The following is a 10548-nucleotide window of genomic DNA, read 5'->3' as shown; positions in this document are numbered from 1 at the left end:
ATTGAGAACCATATTAGGCCGAACACAGAAACAGACAAACTAGACACACAACATAGAATTCCCACCCAGCTCACGTCCTGACCAACACTAAAACAAGCAAAACACACAAGAAATATGGTCAGAACGTGACACATATAGGCAGTCTGTCTCTCTCTGCATAAAATACATCGACCATATCCTACACCAGCCAAACCAATACTACTGTATATATCACACTGTAAAAAAGCCATTTAACCATTTAATCAGCATTATTCTGTGAGTTGAGTGGCCTTCAAAATAGCATTGAAGTGGATTCAACCTATGAATATCAAGGCTACCAGCTGCAACACGATTTCTAGTTTGCTCAACACTAGATTTTAGATTGCTCAAGATTTATTGACAAAAATTACAAACTCATGTTGGTTTAAAACCACACCCATGATTATCATATTTCCCAAGATGCTCCATTACAGGTTGATTATCAGAAGTGTTTGTTAAAATACCTGTGTTTTTGCATGTACATTGATCGGTTGATTAGTCTTAAACGACACAAAAATAAATAAAACGTTTCTAAACTAATCCAATCTGTTAGTAGTTGGAYTTATTGCACCAGTTACTGAGATGGCTGTTCCAGTTTAGATGATTTAGGTAGTCTCATGAATGAATCTTCCCTACCCCGGCAGTCATTCTCAGGGGTCCACACTAACATTTTCCCCTGGTGGTCCTGGTACCACTAACTTTTTCATTTGGAAGCAACCCAAAAAATTATAGCGTCACACAATAGAAACAATTATTAACCACTTACAAAGTCATTCACAATGTTTTTTAAGAGGTGTAATAGACGACAGATGCTATTCAATAAATACGTGGTTTCATCTAACGTATCCATGCAGGAATGCATGAGTCAAGATATTTTGATGTGCAACCTTATTCAGTGTTTTTCATGAATTTTGGGTTGACAATTTGGCTATTGTTGTTATATTTTACTGTTAAAATAGGGCTCCAGATTTGTATTTTGTTCAATAGAGATTAATTTATTGTAAATATTTACTTTTGTATTTTTCTTACTTTCTAACGCCGCATTGTTGGCAACGGGCTTGTAAGTAAGCATTTCACTGTAAAGTCTACACCTGTTGTATTCAGAGCATGTGACCAATAAGATTTTATTTGACTAAATATTTATGTTTGCTAATATCATAGGCTAATTTATTTGGGGCTAATTCACCACCTGGAACAAAAAAACACCATAGCTAGATCGTAACTCTAAACATAATACCACTGCTTGTACTGTAGCCATGTATTAATCTAACAGTACATGCAATGTCCTAAAAATACATTGTAGTTGTAGCCTACTACCACTGTGATTTCACACATATCTGTATCTCAATGCCATATCAAATGTATTGGTTATAAAATAGTTCTTTAGAGCAAATTGAGATTGAGAAATAAAACGTATACCTACAGAAAGCTGAGAACCTCTCTCTATTTTCAACAGCGACAACATTAGTTGCTTCCAAATCTGTGTTTCTCCCGCAACAGGATTTTGAAATGTTATAGCCTACAACCTGAAAATGTTTTTACTCCTGGTGCGCGGGGGGGAGGAGTTAGTGTCTCATACAGCAGCAGACCCCAGCGAAACAGGCACAGGGGCAGGGCAAAACTGTCATTACAGGAATCAAATCAAATCACATTTTTATTTGTCACATACACATGGTTACCAGATGTTAATGTGAGTGTAGCGAAATGCCTGTGCTTTTAGTTCTGACCATGCAGTAATATCTAACAAGTAATCTAACCTAACAATTTCACGACACTACCTTACACACACAACTATAAAGAATGAATAAGAATATGTACATAAAAATATATGAATGAGTGATGGCGAACGGCATAGGCAAGATGCAGTAGATGGTATAGAGTACAGTATATATATGAAAAGAGTAATGTAGGGTATGTAAACATTAAATAAGTGGCTAGTGATACATTTATTACATACATTTTTCCATTATTAAAGTGGCTAGAGTTGAGTCAGTATGTTGGCGCAGCCACTCAATGTTAGTGATGGCTGTTTAACAGTCTGATGGCCTTGAGAAAGAAGCTGTTTAACAGTCTGATGGCCTCGGTCCCCATTTTGATGCACATGTACTGACCTCGCCTTCTGGATGATAGCGGGGTGACAGGCAGTGGCTCGGTGGTTGTTGTCCTTGAGGCAGGTATTTGCACCTGGTGATGCGTTGTGCAGACCTCACTACCTCTGGAGAGCCTTACGGTTGTGGGCGGAGCAGTTGCCGTACCAGCGGTGATCCAGCCCGACAGGATCCTCTCGATTGTGCATCTTGTAAAAGTTTGTGAGTGTTTTTGGTGACAAGACAAATTTCTTCAGCCTCCTGAGGTTGAAGAGCCGCTGCTGCGCCTTCTTCACCACGCTGTCTGTGTGGATGGACCATTTAGTTTGTCCGTGATGTCTACGCCAAGGAACTTAAAACTTTCCACCCTCTCCACTACTGTCCCGTCGATGTGGATAGGGGCTGTTCCCTCTGCTGTTTCCTGAAGTCCACGATCATCTCCTTTGTTTTGTTGACATTGAGTGCAAAGTTATTTTCCTGACACCACTCCGAGGGCCTCACCTCCTCACTGTAGGCGTCTCGTCGTTCGTAGTTGGTAATCAAACCTACCACTGTAGTGTTGTCTGCAAACTTGATGATTGAGTTGGAGGCGTGCATGGCCACGCAGTCATGGGTGAACAGGGAGTACAGGAGAGGGCTGAGAACGCACCCTTGTGGGGCCCAGTGTTGAGGATCAGCGGGGTGGGAATGTTGTTACCTACCCTCACCACCTGGGGGCGGCGTCAGGAAGTCCAGGACCCAGTTACCCAGGGTCTCGAGCTAAATGACGAGTTTGGAGGGTACTATGGTGTTAAATGCTGAGCTGTAGTCGATGAACAGCATTCTTACATAGGTATTCTCTTTGTCCGATGGTTAGGCCAGTGTGCAGTGAATGCGTCTGGGGCGGTAAGCAAATTGGAGTGGGTCTAGGGTGTCCGGTAGGGTGGAGCTGATATGGTCCTTGACCAGTCTCTCAAAGCACTTCATGATGACGGAAGTATGTGCTACGGGGCGGTAGTCATTTAGCTCAGCTACCTTAGCTTTCTTGGAACAGGAACAATGGTGGCCTCTTGAAGCATGTGGGAACAGCAGACTGGGATAGGGATTGATTGAATATGTCCGTAAACACACCAGCCAGCTGGTCTGTGCATGCTCTGAGGACGCGGCTGGGGATGCCATCTGGCCTGCAGCCTTGCGAGGGTTACACGTTTAAATGTTTCACTCACGTTGGTTGCAGTGAAGGAGAGCCCGCAGGTTTTGGTAGCGGGCTGTGTCAGTGGCACTGTTTGTCCTCAAAGCGAGCAAATAAGTTGTTTAGTCTGTCTGGGAGCAAGCATCGTGGTCTGCGACGGGGCTGGTTTTTCTTTTGTAGTCTGTGATTGACTGTAGACCCTGCCACATACAGTGGGGAGAACAAGTATTTGATGCACTGCCGATTTTGCAGGTTTTCCTACTTACAAAGCATGTAGAAAATCACATTGTATGATTTTTACGTAATTCATTTGCATTTTATTGCATGACATAAGTATTTGATACATCAGAAAGCAGAACTTATATTTGGTACAGAACCTTTGTTTGCAATTACAGAGATCATACGTTTCCTGTAGTACTTGACCAGGTTTGCACACACTGTGTTGCACACAAGGTCTCCATAAAGACCTTCTCCAGATTTTTCAGCTTTCGGGGCTGTCGTGGGAAATACGGACTTTCAGCTCCCTCCAAAGATTTTCTATTGGGTTCAGGTCTGGAGACTGGCTAGGCACTCCAGACCTTGAGATGCTTCTTACGGAGCCACTCCTTAGTTGCCCTGGCTGTGTGTTTCGGGTCGTTGTCATGCTGGAAGACCCAGCCACGACCCATCTTCAATGCTCTTACTGAGGGAAGGAGGTTGTTGGCCAAGATCTCGCGATACATGGCCCATCCATCCTCCCTCAATACGGTGCAGTCGTCCTGTCCCCTTTGCAGAAAAGCATCCCCAAAGAATGATGTTTCCACCTCCATGCTTCACGGTTGGGATGGTGTTCTTGTGGTTGTACTCATCTTTCTTCTTCCTCCAAACGCGGCGAGTGGAGTTTGAACCTAAAAGCTCTATTTTTGTCTCATCAGACCACATGACATTCTCCATTCCTCCTCTGGATCATCCAGATGGTCATTGGCAAACTTCAGACGGGCCTGGACATGCGCTGGCTTGAGCAGGGGGACCTTGCGTGCGCTGCAGGATTTTAATCCATGACGGCGTAGTGTGTTACTATGTTTTTCTTTGAGACTGTGGTCCAGCTCTCTTCAGGTCATTGACCAGGTCCTGCCGTGTAGTTCTGGGCTGATCTCTCACCTTCCTCATGATCATTGATGCCCACGAGTTGGATCTTGCATGGAGCCCCAGACCGAGGGTGTTGACCGTCATCTTGAATTTCTTCCATTTTCGAATAATTGCGCCACAGTTGTTGCCTTCTCACCAAGCTGCTTGCCTATTGTCCTGTAGCCCATCCCAGCCTTGTGCAGGTCTACAATTTTATCACTGATGTCCTTACACAGCTCTCTGGTCTTGGCCATTGTGGAGAGGTTGGAGTCTGTTTGATTGAGTGTGTGGACAGGTGTCTTTTATACAGGTAACGAGTTCAAACAGGTGCAGTTAATACAGGTAATGAGTGGAGAACAGGAAGAACAGGAGGGCTTCTTAAAGAAAAACTAACAGGTCTGTGAGAGCCGGAATTCTTACTGGTTGGTAGGTTATCAAATACTTATGTCATGCAATAAAATGCAAATTAATTACTTAAAAATCATACAATGTGATTTTCTGGATTTTCTGGATTCCGTCTCTCACAGTTGAAGTGTACCTATGATAAAAATTACAGACCTCTACATGCTTTGTAAGTAGGAAAACCTGCAAAATCTGCATTGTATCAAATACTTGTTCTCCCCACTCTACCTCTCGTGTCTGAGCCGTTGAATTGCGACTCTACTTTGTCTCTATACTGAAGCTTAGCTTGTTTGTTTGCCTTGCGGAGGGAATAGCTACACTGTTTGTATTCGGTCATGTTTTCGGTCACTTTGCCCTGATTAAAAGCAGTGGTTCACACTTTCAGTTTTGCGCGAATGTTGCCTTCAATCCATGGTTTCTGGTTGGGGAATGATTTAATAGACGCTGTGGGTACCACATCACCGATGCACTTGCTAATAAACTCGCTCACCGAAACAGCGTATTCATCAATGTTGTTGTTCGACGCTATGCGGAACATATTCCAGTCCGCGTGATCGAAGCAGTCTTGAAGCGTGGATTCAGATTGGTCGGACCAGCGTTGAACAGACCTGAGCACGGGTGCTTCCTGTTTTAGTTTCTGTCTATAGGCTGGGAGCAACAAAACGGAGTCGTGGTCAGCTTTTCTGAAAGGAGGGTGGGGGAGGGCCTTATATGAGTCGAGGAAGTTAGAATAACAGTGATCCAGGGTTTTGCCAGCCCGGGTCGCACAATCGATTTGCTGATAAATTTAGGGAGCCTTGTTTTAAGATCAGCCTTGTTAAAATCCCCAGCTACAATAAATGCAGCCCCAGGATATGTGGTTTCCAGTTTACATAGAGTCAAATGAAGTTCGTTCAGGGCCGTCGATAGGTCTGCTTGGGGGGGAATATACACGACTGTGATTATGATCGAAGTGAATTATCTTGGTAGATAATGCGGTCGGCATTTGATTTTGAGGAATTCTAAGTCAGGTGAACAAAAGGACTTGAGTTCCTGTATGTTGTTATTACCACACCACGTCTTGTTAATCATAAGGCATACACCCCCGCCCTTCTTCTTACCAGAGAGATGCTTGTTTTTGTCGGCGCGATGCGTGAAGAAACCAGGTGGCTGTACCGACTCCGATAGCGTGTCTCGAGTGACCCATGTTTCCGTGAAACAAAGAACGTTACAGTCTCTGATGTCTCTCTGGAAGGCAACCCTTGCTCGGATTTCGTCTACCTTGTTGTCAAGAGACTGGACATTTGCGAGTAGTATGCTCGGGAGCGGTGCGCGATGTGAAAGTCTATGGAGCCTGACCAGAAGACCGCTCCGTCTGCCCGTTCTGCGGCACCGTTGTTTTGGGTCGCTGGCTGGGATCCGATCCATTGTCCTGGGTGGTGGGCCAAACAGAGGATCCGCTTCGGGAAATTCGCATTCCTGGTCGTAATGTTGGTGAGTTGATGTTGCTCTTATATCCAATAGTTCCTCTCGACTGTATGCAATAAGACTTACGATTTCCTGGGGTAACAATGTAAGAAATAACACATAAAAAACAAAATACTGCATAGTTTCCTAGGAACGCGAAGCGAGGCGGCCATCTCTGAGGATAATGCACATTACTGTTTGACCAAATCATGGTTTTAGCCTCCTAAACAAATAGGATGTTTGGAGTAAGATGACCATGTAGAATGAGCAGCAAGCACCGATGCGACTAATACATATGTTTTACTCGCACAGCCAATGTGACTAAACTGTTGCAGTCTGGGGCCCTGATTCTGAATGCAGGTTGCGGGTGATTAAAAGTTCCATTTGTTGGATATTCCAATAGGAACTACTGTACACATTATTTTGCAAGCCAGCAATATGCGACTTGCAGGCTTGTTGTGGCTTGTAAACCAGGAGTTTCAGACCACTGAGTTAGGGTGTAACTAGGCCCTCAAAGAAAGGTCTTATGATATACTGTATGTAATGTATTGTCATAGAGAGATTAAYTTAGAGGCACACAGGGAAATATGCAAATAAGGTAGAATACATTCTCAAGTTGAATTGTATGACCACCACGAATGGATGAATGAACATACATTTCAACTTGAAAATATGCCCATATGTTGAGCAAACAAAAAATCCTATTGCAGCTCAACATGTTATACATCTATCGTTACATTGCACTCAGACTGCTAGCCAATTCAACTGGATTATTAAGAGAATGTACTTTAGCCTTAGCGTGCCATGAAACTCATTCTGCATGGAGATACAGTCATGGTGGCTGATAGCTTGAATGTCAATTGGACATCCGCTCTTGTATAATACATAAATAAAGATTAGGCAGGGGCTGTAACAGAGATGTACACAGACACACACACGCAGGGTTGCACTGAGTCTTTTTGTATCATCATTCAAATGTTTGGTTATGTGATAAAGCTGTAAAAGAGGGATAGGAATGTATCTCCCTAACCCCCTCCCTCCCTTCCCCCTCGGTCATCCCTCCTCCTCCCTCCTCCCTCCTCCCTCCCTCCTCCTCCTCCCTCTTCTTGTATCCCACCCCTCTCTTATTTTATTTCTTTACCTTGGTCTCACTCTCTCTGAATCTGTATACTCTCTCTGTCTGTATACTCTCTCGTGATCTGTTACTATCTCTTAGATCTGTATACTTCTTATCTGTTTCTTCTAGATCTTGTATCTCTCTCTAGATCTGTATCTCTCTCTGACTGACTCTTTCTAGTCTGTATACTCTCTTTGATCTGTATACTCTTGATCTGATACTCTCTCTAGATCTGTATACTCTCTTTCGATCTGTTACTCTCTCTTAGATCTGTTTACTCTCTGTAGAATCTGTATACTCTCTCTAGACTTGTATCTCTCTCTAGATCTCTATACTCTCTGTAGATCTGTATATCTTCTGTCTGTTATCTCTCGTATGATTCTATACTCTCTGTAGATCTGTATTCTTTCTAGATCTGTATCTCTCTAGATCTGTTACCTTGACTGAACCCTAGATCGTATACCTTCTAGATCTGTATACTTCTTCTAGATCTGTATATCTCTCTAGATCTATCTTTTCTAGTTGTATCTGATCTACTCTAGTCTGTATACTCTCTTAGATCTGGTATACTCTCTCCTCTGTTGGTGCTGCACACAGTGTTTGATCTTCAGAAACAGCACACACACACACGCAGCATGTGTTCACGAAAATGCGACAAATAAAATGTGTTTGACACGCACAACACGTCTTGAACCAATACCACAAGTCCCTGTATCGTATGATGAGTTTTAATCAAGGCACATGTCAAAGTACAGGCCAAGCTAAACATGTGTGACCGGTCACAGAGAGATCAATACACAAACACACAGTGAAATGTCATGGAGGAAGTTCATGCATACTAAATGATACACAGTGTCTCTCTCTCACGCTAACAGAGATTAAAGAACAGAAAAAGGAGTGATGGAAGATGAAAGAGAGGAAGCACTGTGTTACAGTGTTGGTGTGTTGTTCGTTATTAGGTGTGTGTTTTCTGTAAGTTATCTGTGTGTTGTGCCATGTCTTGTGGGACTGGGGGTGTATTGAGTGGTAAGTCGTGACACTTGTAAGTCGCTGGCGTAAGAGCGTCTGCTAATGACTTAAATGTAAATGTAAATGTGAGGAGAGAATAGACAAGGTAAATGTGAAGAATGAAGAGAGAGGTGAAGAGAAGGAGAGATGAGGTAGAAAGGAGGAGGGGTAGAAGAGAAGGGAGAGGGGTAGAGAGGAGGAGAGACAGAGGGTAGAGAGAGGGACAGAGGCCGTAGAAGCATTGAGGATTGAGAAAGATAAAATTATAGAGAACAGGAAACAAGAAAACGACCAACAAAAAGTTTAACAAAATCTAGCGAGATTTTTCTCCGCCTTTCCTCTCTCTTCCCCTCTCCACTCACCATAAACTGCACGTTGTCGAAGCCGTTGGCCAGTAGGTGGTTCTCGTATTGGACCAGTCCAATGCTGTCCAGCCATTGGCCCACAGACTGCATGGGGCACCGGGGACCTATGAGGGGGTGAAGGGGCAGACGCTTCAGGAGGGAGTAGCCATCCACCCGGTAACACCGGCAGTCGGGCTGGGAGAGCTGGCACTGCCACATCATGTTGCGGGCAATGTGGCTGTCGAACGAGCCCGCCATGGTAGAGGAAGAGTGTGGAGGAGAGGGGAAAGAGAAGGGGAGGATGGTAGGATGGATGGGGGGTTGGAGGATGGGGGTTGGGGTTAGGCTTGGCTGAGGGTTATGAGCATGGCTGAGGGGTGAGGATGGAGGGGCGAAGCATGCTAGGGTGCTGGGGCACAAGGGGGGTAGAGGGATAAGTTTAGGGTGGTTGGAGGTAGATCCAGGGATTTGGAAAAGAGGGGAGAGGGCTAGGGTTAGATCCAGAGAAGAGGTGCCGTCCTGGGGGTAAGATCCATGAGAGAGAGGGTGCAGAGGCTGGAGGTGGTAAGATAGGTCCGATAGATGCGTGTGTCTTGCTGCTGCTTTCCTTTCACGCTCTCAGCTGTTGCTCCTGCCTGCCTGTTCGCCTCGCTTGTGTATGTGTACGAGTGTGTGCGTGTGTGTGTGTGAGCAGGAGCGAGAGAGAGAGAGAGAGAGAGAAAGAAGGAGATAGGGAGAGCTGCCTGCTTGGTAGAATTCTCTTTATCAAGTACTCCCACACTCAACTGGATGCTTTCTGCAGCCTTCTCTCTCTCTCTCTCTCTCCCCCGCTCTCTCTCTCACTCTCTCGCTCTCCCCCGCTCTCTCTCTCCACTCTGCCTTCCTCTCCCATTCTCCCTCCTCTTTCTATCCTCCCTCCCTACTCCTGTTTCTCACTCTCTCTCCCTCGATCTCTCTGCTCTCCCTTCTTTCTCACTCTCTCTTGCTCTTTTCTTGGTTCTCCCTCTATTGCTTCCTTTCCCTTCTCTCTCTCTGTCGATATCTCTCTCCCCTCCTTCTTGTTCTCCCCCTCTCTCTGTCCCCCTCTATCTCAGTGCCTTGCACAGATAGCAATAGCATCAGATGAGCCTCTTTGTCTGAGAGCTGAGCTGCCCCAACACACACAATGTGGGTGCGGGTGCATGTGCGTTGGTGGGAGACAGCAGGTTTAGCACACAGCGCAAACAGCATTTCTCAAAGTGGTTACCATGGTAAGGGAATGCTTCACATGCACAGGAGAGGAGAGGCGGGAGGATAGAGATCAGGGGAAATAGAGAGAGAGAGAGAGAGAGAGAGAGAGGCAGGAGGATGGGGAAAGAAGGGGGAAGATAGAGGGAGGGAAAGAGAAGGGGGAGAGAGAGAGGCAGGAGGATGGGGAAAGAAGGGGGAAGATAGAGGGAAAGAGAAGGAGGAGAGAGAGGTGAGAGGGGGAGTGACAGAAGGACAAGTGGGGATGAGACAGAACTGAGGAGGAAAGAGGGAGAGATGAGAAGGTAGAGAACGAGATAGAGGAGAAAGGAGGTATGGAAGCTGGGGATTTCAGTTCAGTGCAGTTTCTGACTATCTGTTTACCTGCATTATTCTCCTTGATCCCTTCTGAGCTCGTGCCAGTGCTGATTCTCTCCTCTCTTCCTCACTTCTCTCGTCTCTCTCTCCTCTCTCTCTCTCTCTTGTCTCTCTTCTCTCTCTCCTCTCTCCTCTTCTCTCTCTTCTCCTTCTCTTCCTCTCTCTCCTCTTCCTCTCTCTTCTCTCTCCTCACTTCTCTCCATTCAGATTGATAGATAATGAGCTCCATTGGGGCTGGTATCA

Source organism: Salvelinus sp. IW2-2015, unplaced genomic scaffold (genome assembly GCF_002910315.2).
Source record: "Salvelinus sp. IW2-2015 unplaced genomic scaffold, ASM291031v2 Un_scaffold2620, whole genome shotgun sequence".
NCBI lineage: Eukaryota > Metazoa > Chordata > Actinopteri > Salmoniformes > Salmonidae > Salvelinus > Salvelinus sp. IW2-2015.
This window is presented reverse-complemented; position numbering follows the sequence as displayed.